The following is a 16,975-nucleotide window of genomic DNA, read 5'->3' as shown; positions in this document are numbered from 1 at the left end:
GTCTAAACTAATGGACGACTGATGTCGGCTGAGCTAAGTTAACTACATGCACGTACCTTTCATTTTATTTCATAAATTTCTTGAATGAATCAGTTCATGTGTTGCGATTGCTGTGGTAACATGTAGTTCCATGGGTCACAAGCTGAGCAGCTGACATCTTGCGGCGGAACACTGCTATTCGCTATGCCCAGAGGAAAAAGTCCAGAGGCGTGTTATCTGGCTATAGCGCTGGCCATGGAACAGGACCTCCCATTCCAATCGAACGATGATGGTTCATGTTGTTCAGGTTCTTGTGGACATCAACACTGAAGTGGACTGATACACCATCATGTTGAAGCAACATCCCTTCGAGTTGAACAGGGGTATAGTCTCCAAGAATTGTGACAGCACATCATGCTGGAATGTCACATAATGGGGATGCAGAAATAAGTTCCTATTAGGTGATCTCGAACAACACTCGCCCATATGTTGACAGAGAATCATTGTTAGTATCCACCAGTGTGAGTGGCATGGGGTTTGATCTCACTCCAGACATAGTTGTGGCAGCTGTTGAAAACATCATCACATGTAAATGTGGCCTCATCTATGAACAATACAAACTGCACAATGTTTGGCACAACTGCACTGTGGTGGATAATCCACTGCCAAAAGTGAACCCAAGGCTCAAAATCTGTTGTTCCTCATGCTTGCACACGTTCTTTATGATTGGGTGGAATACCTGTTCTTATCAGTACTGTCTACACAGCATTCTTTGAAGCATGCATTTCGCGAGCAAGTTGATGGGTGCATATTGCTGGGTGGTCAGCCACTCAATCCAATACCAACTCCTCAAAGCACGGTGTTCAGACATGTCTTTGGCAGGAACTTTGGGCAGCTCTCTGTGGTGTGAACAACCTTGCCTCTCTCTTAAGTTGGTATCCATGGAGACAAATTCTTTCCAATTAGGATGACAGCTCTTGGGAAAGTATTCTCTCTACATTCATGCTGCTTTATGGGAACTACAGCCTGCTGCATAGTACAGCAAATGCATGGCTGCTAACTCTCGTGATGAGTAAAATTCCCTCTTTGACTACACATCATGCAATGTACACAGTAACATGCCTCACCGTCGACACATCACAAACTGTCTGATGCAATAGAGAATTGACAATGGGGATAGTGGTGTGTATGCAACGCAGGTGCAATGCATGCAGTAGCCACATGACATTTGAGTTAAGCTGTGTACAGTACGTCTAATTCGTGGTCAGGGGTGTATACTGTTTAACACCTGCTGGCTGTTCCACTGTAGAGCAGTCACCTGGGATTTCTGCAGTAGTGCAATGAACGGCATGCACTGTTGCCATACATACATTGAGACTGGCAGTCGTCGTTTTTAACAGTTATTATGAGCTGCATTGTTGTTATGCAGTGTATGGGGTGTATGTCAGTTTCTTCTCTTCTGAACCTGCAAATGAACTGATCAATGTGTGGCATTGGTTAACTGTGTTCCTTCTTGCTGCCATCCCCACCAACATCCTTCTGCATTCTTGTGGTAGCCGTGGAATTCTGTTTGTCTCTTTGTATGTGGTACAAGACTGCACATAGACACATTAAATTTCGAAGTGCAAAGTGTTTGACATTTTATCATTATGTGACGAGGAATTTTTATTTTCAGTTACTTTTATTCCATTGAAATAAGTTATCATTATAAACTATCAAAGTAAATGTTTCATTTGTTTGCATGTCCGCAGCTCGTGGTCTAGGGGCTTGTGGTGCTCCTCTGGTTCACAGCGTCCTGGATTTGATTCTGGGCCGAGTTGGGGATTTTCTCCACCTGGGGACTGGGTGTCTGTGTTGTCCTCATCATCTCATCATCATTGAGATAGTGGCGAGACTGGAAATGGAAAGACTGGAACTTTTACAGGCGCTGATGACGACGATGCTGAGCGCCCCACAAACGAACATCATCATCATCATTTGTTTGCGTTTTGGATAAATTATAATCGTGATAGAAAATTATATACATCAATAATCATATGTTGTACGCTGCATGAGTCGAAACTAATATCACCAGCTTTGTTATCCCTGTGCTGAAATTATGTAACATCAGCGTTAACAGCCCCCTACTGGGCCAGAACGCTTCAAAAAATGGGGAATTGTAGATTAAATCTAACGGATTGTCTTAAGTGCAGATAATCTGGAAGGCAACATCAGAAAGTATCGGAAGATAATGCTGCATGAAAACAAAATGGTCTCACACCTACCATTTGAGAGCTGGTATAAGATAAGCACAACAAGCATTACGCTACATAGATGCTCATAGTGCAGGTAAGACTTGGCAGCATGGTTGCAAATATTTAGCAACACTGTGACTGTGTATTTACTTCTATTTGTGCTGCTGAATTGTACCGCTAAATTTATTTGGCATCCCATATGGCTTATGCTACATAATCCTGATGTAAGATGACACACTGGTGCAGAAAATTTAAATTTTTGATTTCAGGAATGCCATACTTCACACAAGTAACAACTGTTCTTGTCTTCAACATTGGGTAATGAGTCTCAGAGACGAATATTGTGACAAGAGAGAACAACTTCTAGAAATATCTCGTTAGCTCAGTGGTTCCACACATGTATCCTAATGCAAGTTAGATGTGAGTTGAGAGTTCTAAGTGTGGTTGCTATTTTCTATTTTATTCAATGGAGCTTCATACTGATAGAAGAAATTTTTTAGCAGAAACTGAAGAATACCTTTACATCCTAAATCTTCATACAGGCTCGACTAAGGAAGATATGTTAATGGTCATAGGTGTTTGCTTTATGAATACCAAGCTCCTTCACTATACAAATGACTATGTAGGACCTAGACCTCACCATCAACGACACGAATTTGAATTTTGTTCATCATGTATGACTCGTATGTCAGGGGAATAATTATGAAGTGAGTATAGTTCCTCTGTGCTAAATCTATGTAATAGCTATTACGCACCCCAGTAGACATTTGCTGACACCGGCATTAGCAACTTCTTTCCAGTCTGGGTATCTTCAAATTTGGGCAATTTTGTTGCTTTAAATCTAATTTAGTTTCTTATATATCATCGAATTGAGGTATTCCGATTGGATCACAAACTATAAAATTAATTTTGAACCCTACTCGTATTTTGCATCTTAGTATAATATAATACTCATGAGTTCAAACCCGCTCAGCTGCCTCCACTGCTATTGAGTTTGATATACAGATCATAGACTATTTTTTAGGAGCATCACTCACCAATAGTAAAGCATTTTATACTCTCCAAAGCGATGAGTGATAACTGACGCTTTTGACACAGGCTGAGAGAGCACAGTTCCCCTGTGGTTATCACTGCCAGGTGCTAGCAAATGGTTCCTCGAGAGGTCTGATCCAAATGGCGTTCAGAGTCAGGCAGTCTACTAAGAAATCTGTCACAAAAATGTTACTGGACAGAACCGTGTCAGAAAGTGGATTACACTTTAGCTGTGTTACCACGTCATTCATATGAGAAGCTCTGTAAAACTATAAGAAACAAGCTGTTTCAATTGTGAAGTCGTTGCATTGAGACAACATACTGTTTATCTCTAGACCATAGGTGTCGACGCTAGAAAAGAGAAGACTTCTTCTGGGAACTGCTGCAACCTACAGTGTTGCCTGTGTGGCTCGATAACTGGAGTATTATGAGTTATTTGTCCCATGTCTTGATCATCTCAGGCTTAGACTTTGTGGCGGTTGGCCAGCAGGGTTTTATGTCAAAGAGTGAACCTAAATTGTAAGATCTATACTGAAGATTACTCACCAAAGCCCGCAAGACTGGGGCTGTTTTCAGTAGTACTAAATGTTGGTGATGCCTCACAAAGCCAGACACAAACCCTGAGATTTTTAAATAGTCTTGTTTACTAGGGCAAAGTATATTCATCAAAGTGTATGTTTCAGATGACACTAAGGAACTTTCTATGACTTTTGACCTTTGGTTTTAAGAAGTTTAGCACTCTACTGCCTGTGTTACAGTTTTTAAGTTTTTATTTTAGGTTTATTATGTTATTGAAAGAGGCTTTTGTTTCAAACGCTAGCAGTTCACGTGTAGTTATCATATGTGGATGATGTAGCTTATGTATCACCTCATATTTCAGCTTCAACCTGTGGTTGCTGGTGACTTTCCCTGTGGAAGAGTAGATTAATCAGTCGAAACAGTATCTTAAAGCATAAGACAGATTAATGAACCCATCATTTATAAATTAGTAAAAAAGAAGACAGCGTTCCCCAGAGGTATCAAGCGATGTCGTTAGTAATAACTTTTATTGGATTGATCTCTTTTCACATCCTTGCTGGAAATTTCACTCACCTGCATCCTACTGTAGAGATATGAGAAAAAACTGGTTGCAAGTGCTTCTAATGTGATGAATGTAATTTGTGTAACAGAAAAGTGTAACAGACTAACTCAAAAGCCTTTGTGCGATACATGACCAGACCAGAAACAAACTATTTATTAAGTGTACTAAGGACATGTTTAGTAAACTACCTTCATTGATCCAGTTTTTAAAACTTACACTTTGTCCCAAGGAATACAGATTGTACACCACCTTTCTGTATTTTTTTAACATAGGAGGAAGAATGAGGATTGTTTAACTTATCTTTATCCTAAGATGTGTTACAGATTGCAAAATTATTAGCAATAGATGAATAGGTGCTCTTACTTCGCTTGATAATTTTTGGAAGAGAAATTAAAACAATTTTATGGAAAGGAGATGAAAATGGGGTGGGATAATGATACCGTTTGAATAATTTCACAGAGCAATGAAAGACCTAAGCCAAAACAAGGCGCCTGGAGTAGATAACATTCAGACAAACTCATGGAGATCCTTCAGACACATGGCGAAGACAAACAGATCCTCATATATACAAGCTATGCGAGAAGCGAAATACCATCAGACCTCTGGAAGTATATAATAACTCCTATTCCAGAAAAGACAGGTACTGAAAGTTGTGATTGTTACACAAGTATCGATTTAGCAACTCATGGCTTCAAAATATCGACAGAGATTAACTCAAAAATGGTTCTAAGCACTGTAGGACTTAACATCTGAGGTCATCAGTCCCCTAGACTTAGAACTACTTAAGCCTAACTAACCTAAGGACATCACACACATCCATACCTGAGGCAGGCTTCGAACCTGCGACCGTAGCAACAGTGCGGTTCCAGACTGACGCACCTAGAACAGCTCGGCCACAGTGGACGTCAGAGATTAACTTCAGAATAATGGAAATACTGGTAGATCCTGACTGACTCTGAGAAAGATCGCTTTGGGATTTAGAGAAAAGTAGGAACAGACGAGGCAATGATGATCCTTTGATTTAAGTTAGAGGATAGGTTAAAGAAAGGAAAACACACAATTATAGTATTAGTGGATATAGAGAAAACTGTTGACAATTTTGATTTGACTATAATCTTTGAAACTCTGAAGGTCACAGGGATAAAATACAAAGATGAAAATTTTGTGTAAAATTTGCACACAGACAAAATGCAGTTATGTGTAAGGATATGAAAAGAACGCCATACTTGAATAGGAAGTGAGACATGGGGGGAGGGGAAACCAAAACTTGAATATAGTATGCTGTTGTAGATGGATGTTGTTCTATGTATAGTCTTCTTTTTGTTACACAGGAGTTGATTATTTTGCATACATCCCTTCATGTGCTTTGCACTACTAAGCTTTTGAGGGGAATTGTAATACTAAAGTGATGGTATACAAAGTCAAGAAAGATTTTTGACTCATTGGAGCTATCTTCATCAGGCACTGATGCTTCAAAACGCATTTAAATTGCTTGGATGTCTGCTATAACATTTATCTGTAATTTGAGACAGTTCACTAGCTAAAACTTGAAGTTTCGGTAGTGCAGTGGAATCCCGATATAAAAGTAGCACACATTGAGCAAATGGGTAGACAGTTATTCCACCCTGGCTATATTTTACATATGAGGAGGTGAGAAGTCAAGGGGTATAAGTGACATTTTCCGAAAAAATGAGTTAAGTGCGGAAATTGATTCCTAATACATGTAAAATTATGGTGGCCAAGAGGTACAAGTGTATCTCTGTCTGGTGCTGCAATCTGGCGGCAGAAAATTTAACTACTTGCAGAAATGTGTGTATTGTTTGACAGCCAAGGGGTATATGTGAAGCTGCAATAATGGTGGTGCGTGTGTGTGAATGCAGTGCTACTGTTACGAAGTGAAGTTCGTTGTTTCGTTGCATATAAGAGATAAAACAGACTTCATTTACTGTCTTTCATCATCAATAAATACGAATATTAATATTATTTTTATTGTAAATTGGACATAAAATACGAGAGAGAAGAGCAACTATGACATCTCCAGAAGTGGAGCTTTCTGACAGCTCCGAAGGTGAGTAATTAAGTACACCATTAATATTATTGTCTCGTGTTTAAATAAAACACTTCAAAAATACGTCTATTTTATATTTAAAGTGAAAAGCTGTTGATATTATTCGCTAGAATGACCTTTTTTTCCTAAAAACCAGACAGATTATGATGATATTTCGTATGAACCAAGGGAAGATAGTGTAGTAGTGTAGAGACTGCCTCCGGGAGAACTCTATTGATGAAGATAATTTTCTATAATTGTTTGCAATATGAGCAGTAAACTAAGTTACAGTTTGTAAAAAAAATGGTTCAAATGGCTCTGAGCACTATGGGACTTAACATCTATGGCCATCAGTCCCCTAGAACTTAGAACTACTTAAACCTAACTAACCTAAGGACATCACACAACACCCAGTTATCACGAGGCAGAGAAAATACCTGACCCCGCCGGGAATCGAACCCGGGAGCCCTGGTGTGGGAAGCGAGAACGCTACCGCACGACCACGAGATGTGGGCTACAGTTTGTAAAAATTTTCCTGGCAGAGTAGCTCCTTTCTTCTGATCGATAGTTCTCGGTGGAAGTCAGACTGCATTGTGCAGTTTTCTGCTTGCAGACGCTGCCAAACGTAGTAAGCAACTGATTATAAGTGCTATGGAAGATTTATTCATTAATTCCACATTCATTAACGCTACTCAGAACTACATTCTTTGACAGTGAATATCTGTATAATATAACGCTTTCATGAAGCATTGTTACTGCTGTGCATCGTCAATTTCTACCATAGTGAATTATTAATGTGAAGTTAACAGTACTACACAGAATTTTCTCCCCTCATCTTTCGTCACCACACAGCCATGTTGGTGCATTTTCTTGTTCACATTTTCGCCTTGCTGCCCAGAAAAGTTTTACAAGCTGTTTATTTACCGTTAATTAACAAATAATGAGAAATCAAAACAACTTTCATCACCTGGAAAAGTAAAACTAACCAGGTTAACGTACTGCTCTATGCTTCTTCATTTCAGATGAAAATTTGAGGTCTGATGAAAGTGAGGTAAACAGTGGAGGGCACAAAGCTTCTAAGAGAGTAAAACATGTGGGGAGAGAAAAAAACACGAAGGATTCATTTATGGGAAAGACTAGTATCATCTAAAAAACATAATGAAAGCATAGAATATTTGGATCGCAAAGGAAAGTTGCACTAAGAAAGAATGGTAAGAATGTACAATCACAACTGCCGATTCAAGTGCAGTCGAACCATCAGTCAACAAACAAGACAGGAAGTATTTAATGAATATTGGAAACTGGGACTTGCAGACCTCCTTCTTATACTCTTCTGTTACTGTCAGTGAGCCAAATAGAAGGAAAAGAATTGCTACAAAAAGAAAATCTGTTAGTTGCCAATATTCTTCTGACTACAAAAATGTATTTTCAGCTAAGCCGATTAACAGAATTTCTTTCCTGGGGGTTAGATTTTCTTTCATATTCTCCAGGAAGCTTGCCTGACTGTTAGATATAAATAGTGCAGTTTAAGTGCCTGTAATTTTGTTACCAATAAGTCAGTGTATTTGTCATCAGTTGCAGACTGCTTTACCATTTCTGTCCAATGATCTCTGTTAATCCACTGGCTGTACTCAGTTTCGTCATCAGCATCTTTGTAAGCTAATTTTTCTTTCAATAATTCTGACAATTGGTCATCATCAGGACAGTTATGACACTCATCAACCATGCAGTCAGACTTCTGAACCACATAGAAGAAATTTTATAAGTTCTTTAGTGTGTTCTGCATCCAAGAGCAGTTTTACATTTGGAAATACGGAAGCGTCCGATCCTTCGACCATAGATATTGGTAGACTGGTCATGACGTAAATTTCGTGGCACCAACATCTCTACTGCTATATCACGTGACTATTGGCAAAACAATGGTGGTATCCTGTTGTGCTTATGGTTGTACCGAGCGTTTTGTGAAGGGAAGTAACATTAAATTTCACGTGCACGTATTATTAGTTTAATTTAGCGGCATTTCTTGAATACTGATAAACTATTGTGTGTATCATATCCTTACCCCGAACGCCACAGTTACGTAAATTGGCGGTTTGAAGTGCTGTGTGTGTTTCCAGGCGCAAATTGCAATCGTATATATTTCTTGAAATGGTAAGCTACAAAGCTGCTTTTTCTCTTTCGTATAGGTTTCCAAAGGATGAAGGGCGCAGGCAGATGTGGATACAGGCAGTGAAACGAAAAGATTTCAAGCCTACTGCGCACACACGCATCTGTTCCAAGCACTTTGAAGAAAACTGTTTCGACAAAGAAAAGACTGGTGGGAATTTGCTTCACAGTGACGCTGTGCCAACAAAATTCGATTTCCCTTAGCATCTGCAAGCAAAGAGAGCCAAGCTTCGTAAACCTCCGACTAAGAGAGATTCATTAGACGAAATTTCATGTGCAGAAACTTCCCATAATTCTCGTAAGTCTAGATATCTACTTTGTGTTAATATGTTAACGTAAGAAGGAGAGTGTTAAGCAGTGGCTGTAAAAATGTAACAGCTTTTTTTAAAGTGACATTGTCGTATTATGCTTCAGACTGAGGGGAAATTCTTTCATGTACATTTTCGTTCAGTGGACTGGTATTTTGTTTGCAGCCGCTGTACAAGCTTCTGAAGTAAAAGCTGGGACAAGCAAATGTTTTAGATACATAGGAGATTTTAAGGAAGATGATTTGGCTGTTCCTGGCATTGCTAGCAAAATGGCAAGTGTTGCAAAAAAGCAGCTGAAGAAGAAAGCCAGAAAATTAAGTAATTTGCAGCGATCAGCCCACAGAATGAGGAAGAAAATTTTAAATTTGGAATCATTAATAAGTGACCTTCAAAAGAATAATCTTATAAGTGAATCCATGGGTAATTTGCTGAAGGTAAGATAGAACTATGTACTTCAAGTAGTACTTATAGTTTCTTGACATATGAAATTAAAGACATACCAAATTGCCATTCTTATTATAAGTATCAGGTGGTGTAGATTCTAGTATTGTATCTGTCTTATTGTTACATGACAAGTGGCATAGTTGATTGTAAGAAAGTCTCTATTCACAAAAACGTAGGCATTGTTTTGAAAAATATCAACATGTTCATGTAAATAATAGGATAAAATTACGCTGTGGAAAGTACTGCAACTAGCCACAAGTTTCTTAGAAGTGATTGTTATTGTAACATTGCTAGTTTCGGCCTGGAACCCATTGCCATGCAATACCACTAATTCCTTGCAGTTTTATGTGTGTGTCCTAAAATTCTGAAATTACATATTTCTTGAAAGGTATATAGAAGAGATTGTATATAGACTGTACACATTGCACTTACTTCATGAAATTCTCTCTTTTACATTTCCTCTCTTAGAACTTTGTTATATTTTGGGACACATACATAAAACTTGCAAGAAATCAATGCTAGCATCTGACAATGGGCTCAGACTCAAAACTACTAATGGTACAATACAAATCACTACTAAACGAAACTTGTGACTAGTGGCATTATTTCCTACAGTGTCATTTACAAAAACAGTTGTGGTGTTCAATAACCACAATGGATAAAATAAAGTAGGAGAAAGTACCATAATTTAATATAAATGAGAAAGCAGTAACTTTTATTAAAGTGGAGACGCTCTTGGAAACTTAACTATGTTAGATCTACCATACATGAGCACAAATAGTAGAAACAGTTATCATATTTTGTTCCTTCTATGCACAAATTTAGTTTGTAACTGCTGATTATGTGTTGTTTTCTCATTCCTTATCAATGTAGAGTCTTCTGCATGATGTGATTGATATTCAGAACATGTTGAGTGAATGACAGTTTGTAGCCTAGCTCTTGCAGTTCATTACTGAGAGTATCATATTGCTTTCAGATGCTGCCACCAGGTACCTCAGAGTTGTTAAAGCGTGTCAGCAGAGGTCAAACAAGAGAAAAGTACCCAGCAGCTCTTCGGACCTTTGCTTTAACTCTTAATTTCTACAGCAGCAAGGCTTACAGTTACGTAAGGAGAAATTTCAGTACATCTCTGCCACATCCACGGACACTGAGAAGGTGGTATAGTGTGATTGATGGAAATCCAGGTTTCAGCAAAGAAGCAGCAGTTGCTCTCAGAATAAAGAGTCAAGAGCTTATGAACAAGGGCAAGAAATTGCTGTGTGCTATGTCATTTGACGAAATTGCAATAAGGAAACCCATTGAATTTCGTCAAAATAAATTTGTTGGATATGTAGATTATGGGGCAGAGCTTGATGATGATAACCTTCCTGTTGCAAATGAGGCACTAACATTTATGGTAGCTGCTGTTAACAGTTCTTGGAAACTGCCAATTGGTTACTTTCTAGTCAATGGACTAACTGCACTAGAAAAATCTAACCTATTGAATGAGGCTCTAAAGTTTACTTTTGATGCTGGTGTTGAGGTGATATCAGTAACTTGATGGAACACATGTAAATACTGCAATGATAGAAAAGCTAGGTGCTTCTTTTTCTTTACCTAACACAAAATCTTTCTTTAAGCACCCATTGTGTAATGATGAAATATGTATTTTCCTTGACCCATGTCACATGCTAAAGTTAGTACGTAATACCTTAGCTGGTAAGGGCACAATTTTTGATGGCGATAGAAATCCTATTAAATGGGATTATGTACTCAAGTTACATGATTTGCAATGTGTGGAGACACTTCATCTTGCTACAAAAGTAAGAACGAAGCATGTTGAGTGGTATCGCCATAAGATGAATGTCAGAATTGCTGCACAGACATTGAGTAATAGTGTAGCTAATGCCCTTGAATTTCTGGGCAAAGATTTGCAGCTAGACGATTTTAAAGACTGTGGTCCAACAGTTAGGTTCATAAGGATTATGAACAATGTTTTTGATTGCTTCAACAGTAGAAATCTGTTAGCGAAAGGTTATAAAGCACCTCTGTCATTACAGACTGCTAGCCACATTTTGTCTTTTCTGGATGAAGCTGAAGAATATATAAAGAATTTAAGACTGGATGCAAATGGCCCCTCTGTTTTGTTTACAAACAGAAAGACTGGTTTCCTTGGTTTTATTGTGTCAATTCAAAGTCTCAAAAGGTTATACAATTCTCTGATAAGCAGTCCTAATCCACAACTTAAATTCATACTGACACACAAGTTGTTACAAGATCACATCGAGACATTTTTTAGTTCAATCAGGAGGTATGGTGGTGATAACAATAACCCTACAGCCACTCAGTTCAAAGCTGCTTACAAAAGGTTACTTATACATCAGCAAGTAAGGGGTTCAGAGTTTGGAACTTGTTTAGACACTGAAGAGTGTTCTATTCTGAATGTATCTTCAGCACTGGGTAAAGTACAAACAAACCCATTTGTTTCATGTATAAATTTCCGAGCTGAAATTCCTGATGTTGAAAACGTGTCTCATGATCACTGTTACAGTATCCCATCTATTTGTTTCAAACAACTGTCAAAGTATGTGACAAATGTTGTTGTGTACATTGCAGGATTTATAGTACGTAAGTTGAAGAAAACCATATATTGTACTGAATGTGCAAATTCTTTATATGGCTTATTAGAAAGCAAAAATGAACTCCTGACGAGAAAGAATATGGGAGGGTTAGTAACACCTTCCAGGGATGTTGTTCAAATCTGTAAAGTAGCAGAACAAGCCTATCGTTTGCAGCAGGCAAAGGGTATGCTGACAAAAAAAATGTAATGCTTGTGCTCTTGTCATCTGCTATGGCAGAAATTGACAGCAATGTATTTACATCTATCAATGAACATATAATGAGCATTGACCCCACAGAAAACCATCGTACAACTCTTATAAAATCCATTTTATTTGAGTATTTCAAGATGAGAAATCACCATTTGGGGAAGACTGTAACGGAAACCTTTCAGAAAGGATGTGTAAGGAGCTTGCTTACAAAAACAATATTATTTAAGGGACACTAAATGGTTCGTGTGTAGTGTTAGTCTACTTTAAAAAACAAATAGAAATTTGTTCAGTGCTGAGTTTGTTGTAAATACTGTATTGTGTTGCAAAATAAATGTTTTTGAAAAAATTATGTGAATTATATTATGCTCATACCTTTGTCATTCAAGATGTGATATTCCTAGTCTAGTAACAGATTGCCATAGACAGTTAAGAATAGAACTCTTAATATACTTTGCAGGAGAAAGAATAACTTAATTGTTTGCTATTTGTTCTGTGCCTGTTATATATATAATTTTTTGTGTGTGTGTGTGTGTGTGTGTGTGTGTGTGTGTGTGTGTGTGTGTGTGTGAGAGAGAGAGAGAGAGAGAGATATTTATTACCAATAACCCTCCCCACTCTCCAAAATGTGGCAATGTGCATTGCTACTACACAAGAAGAAAGGATGATTTTTTACTATCCTGGATTAAATCTGACTTTGGTACAAAAAAGGGGTGAATTATGCTGGTATTATTTTAAATAATAAAGAATAATTTGCAAAAACAAGTTAGGGGTTTCCTTTCTCATCGGGGTTTAGTTTTATTTTGTACTTCCCAGTTACAATACATACGAATATCAGAAACAGATACTGAATACCATTTGCAAAAAGGTAGTTGTGTGGCCTATGTTAGTTTCCAGATAGTAAGCTGTAATGTATGGGATAAATAATATGCTGCTACAAAAATCTTTGGTCATTTACCAAAAAGCATTAAAAGCCTGACAGATAGCCAACCAGCATTTAAAATCAAACTAAAAGAATCTATGAATGACTGCTCCTACTCAGTAGACGTTTTTTTAGATATAAATAAGTGATTGGAAGAACTGTCATGTAATGATAGGTCTACCTTTCATTAAACTGACACATCATTGCGAAGTATCGTATTCATGATCTGTGGAACAAGTATTCGTGTAAGTAGGTACTGATTTTGTAGATATAAATTCTATCTTGTTTGATACATCTACGAAACAAACCGTTTAAACCAAAAAGGAGCTTTCAAATGAAATTGCTTTACGTTTTGTGGGTGAACGACACAATTGAGTTCGTTACATTCGATGTGAACACGTGTGTTTACGTTACAGGTTTCGTTGTTTATGCCGATTTATGACGTCTATAACACTTTCTACAACTAAGGCACTAAAACACATGCACGCAATATTTACATTTTATGCAGTGCATAACGCGTATTGTTAGTAGAGAATGCATCTCATAACTGGTAACACAGAAAAATTCACGGCGAATATATTGCCGAACATTGAAAGTGTTTCAGCAGTTGACAAAGTTCATTGGGAAGTAATGGCTGTAAAACTAAATTTGTACAGTGGTTACGCAATAATTTATCACTTCTAGCTGTGTTTACATAAGCTACATTTAATGTGGTGAAGTTAACAGGAAATCCACTGAGAAATATTGGAAGTGAAATCAGATATCAGAATGCTGCCTTGAACTCCCGCCAACGTTCTGCCAACAGTCACGTGATTCTATGTTGCAGCCACGCCAGATGTATAGCCGCTGCACTGCTTGCCCAGTCTATTAGTATCTATGGTCGAAGGTCCGATCCCGCCCGTCTGCTTTGACCCATGACGTCACAAATATGGCGGAAACGAAAACAAACACACACACACTTTCCACAAGAAGCCTAATGACACCAACGGGACAAGCGCCGGAAATGGGGTGTTTTGGGTGGGGGGCAAACTAAATATAAACAAATTTAGACGCCTTGCGTAGCTACAACGTGTAAGTGAAGACAGCCATGCATGAATACCCACCCACCTCCCCAGGGGTCGTAACCCCTGCAACCCATAGAAGATAAAGATGCTTCAGTAGCTGATTAGCGTTTTTTGTCTTTTTTAAAAAAAAATCTCCCGGGATAGAACGAACAGATCAGAAAGATAAATATAATAAACTAAAACAGAAATTGGAGGAAACAGATAATTAATTAAAGTGTTTTTAAATTTAAAAAAAATCTCACGATATAGAACGAACAGATCAGAAAAGTAAAATAAGATAAAACAGAACTGGAGACAGCCACACACAAACCAAACTCCGCGCCGTCAAGACGTCACACACGACAACACCCTTACGTCACGGGTCAAAGCCGAAGCGTGGGATCGAACGCTTCTGTCGACCCTTACATTTTTATGGTTACTGCAGACTCTCACCAAATGAGTGCCTGCAGTGCCAGCTAAAACACATCACTTTGGTGTTAGTGAACAATATTTTAGAGAACCAATGTTAATGTTTGGGTTCTCCCATTTAAAACAAGAATCTAGTTCCCTTAGGTTGCAGAGCATGCCATCCTTTTTTTTCCCATTGTATTCTAAATGATTTTCTCACAATACATAAATTCATACTTTCCATTTTATTTAACTGGGCACTATTTCAATTAAAAACCAGCTTTATTACAAATAGAATGGTCAATGACTGCACAGCAAACAAATATGACCTGTCTCACAGAAAGACAAAGAGCAACCGAGGCCAAATGGACTGATTGTTGCGTATCAGTGGCTCTGAATATTGATGGCACTGAATATTGGATGTCATTGAGTGTTGCATTTTTCATGACTGTGGAGGTTCAAAGCATGCTATTGCATGAACACGGAACACTTTCCTACCACTGTGAGCAGGTTATTAGTTGCACAGATACTAAGATACATTGTAGACTATCAAAAATTCCTGAGTTAATAACATAAAATAAATTTTCACACTTAATTTGTCTGTCTAGAATAATTTACATTTAAATATGCTGCTTGATATCCCCATATGTGAGGTAATTGCTATCAGGCATGAATGAATTTACTTGGAATTTTGCTTTTTTCATCATAGCAAAAAATATTTTTACTTCAGATTTGTGTGTCCATTCACAGAAAACTCATTAATATTTTTATTTTATTATAAGGCCTGCAGTGTTGGGAATTATTTAAGACCAAAACTAGATTCACAGCAGGTTGGAGAAATGTGTTAAATGCATTTTTAAATGCCCTTGTAATTTTTCCAGAGATTGGAAAGTGATGTATATTGAGATTTTTGTAATTTTCTTTTTAACTTTGATGCTTTAATGCATTTCTGTTAGCTATATGGCTCTCTTAACTTCTGAAAAAAGTATTGCAAATCAAAAGCTTAATGAAGACCAGAGTCATGAGTATTTCTGGAGAGAAGTACTATTTTCCATGGATTTTCTCACAGAGCCAAATTTTCAGAACATCACTACATTGAAAATTCGGTATAAAAGGCATAATCAGTATCAACGCAACCACGGTGATCATAGTCTTGAATGTTATTGAATTTAGCGTATGTTAAAATTCAGGAGTAAGAAAGAAACACTTTTTTTTTTCCTCCAACACAGTTCCTGTCTCGAGGTACAGGCCTCCAAAGATCACACTGCGAACACTATTTTGAAGATACGAATATTGGAATTTTTTTAAAAATGCTGTAACTGTGTAACAGTTATAGATATTTTGGAAGTTTTTTTTTTTTTTTTTTTTTGAAAGATAATTGCCTCATGATTACAAAGAAATCCTCCATATGGACGTATCTGTCAAAGTTCTTTTACTGTTGCCTTTTGAATTTTTTTTTTTATAATTTACAGAAAAAAAACTTTTTCAGAAGTGCCACGCCAGAAAAGTTAATTTTTTTTCTGTTGATTAGTAGCATGTACTACTACATTCTTTGTAAAGGAGAACTTCCTCTTTTAAGTTGGACAGGTTTTATTTTAAAATATCACTTTTTAAAAACCTGGGTATACAGTGCTACTGGTGACAGGAAGGAGCCTTGTGATGGTGTAGGAGGCCTGCTGAAGCACCATGCTACAAAACATAACCATTCCAGACCAAATACAGCTGCAATTCAGAATGCTGAGGATTTTACTAGAGTGTGAAATCTTACACATCCACAGCTCTCACTCTTTTGTCCAAAGACGAAATCGAAGACTTCCTGTGAGCAAAAAAAAAAAAAAAAAAAAAAAAAAAAAAAATGGTCCAAACAAACCAGTCCTATGAAAGGAATTCAGAAGACACATTTTTGGACTCAAAGTGATGGGCAAACTCATGTTGCACACACTTTAAATAGCAAGGAAGATGAAATTTCGTTTCGTCGGTCGACACCTCAGAAACAGCAGGATAATATTCAGATTCACAACTTGAGAAGTGGGATGTTTGTGGCATGTGTGTATGGTGTTACTGGTGGATTATAGACACCAGTTATGAGTTAAATGAAATTCTAGTGAACTTTCTGTTACCACATGGACTAGCTGCTGGATATAGGTTTCCAGCTGAAGGACAGCAACAACACCATCAGTGCTCACTTGCTGTTCACAATGTTTTGAAGATTGTAAGTGCTCCAGATCCTATTGGTTCAACAGGAAGGCATCACTCTATAGCAAAGGAACATAGGCCCTACTGAAGAAGTGGAATACATTTTTAGTTCATTGACTGGCCAATTTCAGTACAAAACAGAGTGCACAGAAGTTGTATAAATAGAAACCCTTAAGTCTTTGGACCATTCACATATCTTTTGGAACCATTTAAAATGCTTGAAAAATGAGTCTCTTACTCATCTTTCAAAACTAAAATTATGTTACATAAGGCAAGGTTTTGATTTTTGTGAACCTGTTATCTGATAA

The sequence above is a fragment of the Schistocerca americana genome, chromosome X, assembly GCF_021461395.2.
Source record: "Schistocerca americana isolate TAMUIC-IGC-003095 chromosome X, iqSchAmer2.1, whole genome shotgun sequence".
In the NCBI taxonomy this organism is placed as follows: domain Eukaryota; kingdom Metazoa; phylum Arthropoda; class Insecta; order Orthoptera; family Acrididae; genus Schistocerca; species Schistocerca americana.
The sequence above is the reverse complement of the archived record's forward strand: the minus strand, read 5'-3'. Positions refer to the sequence as shown.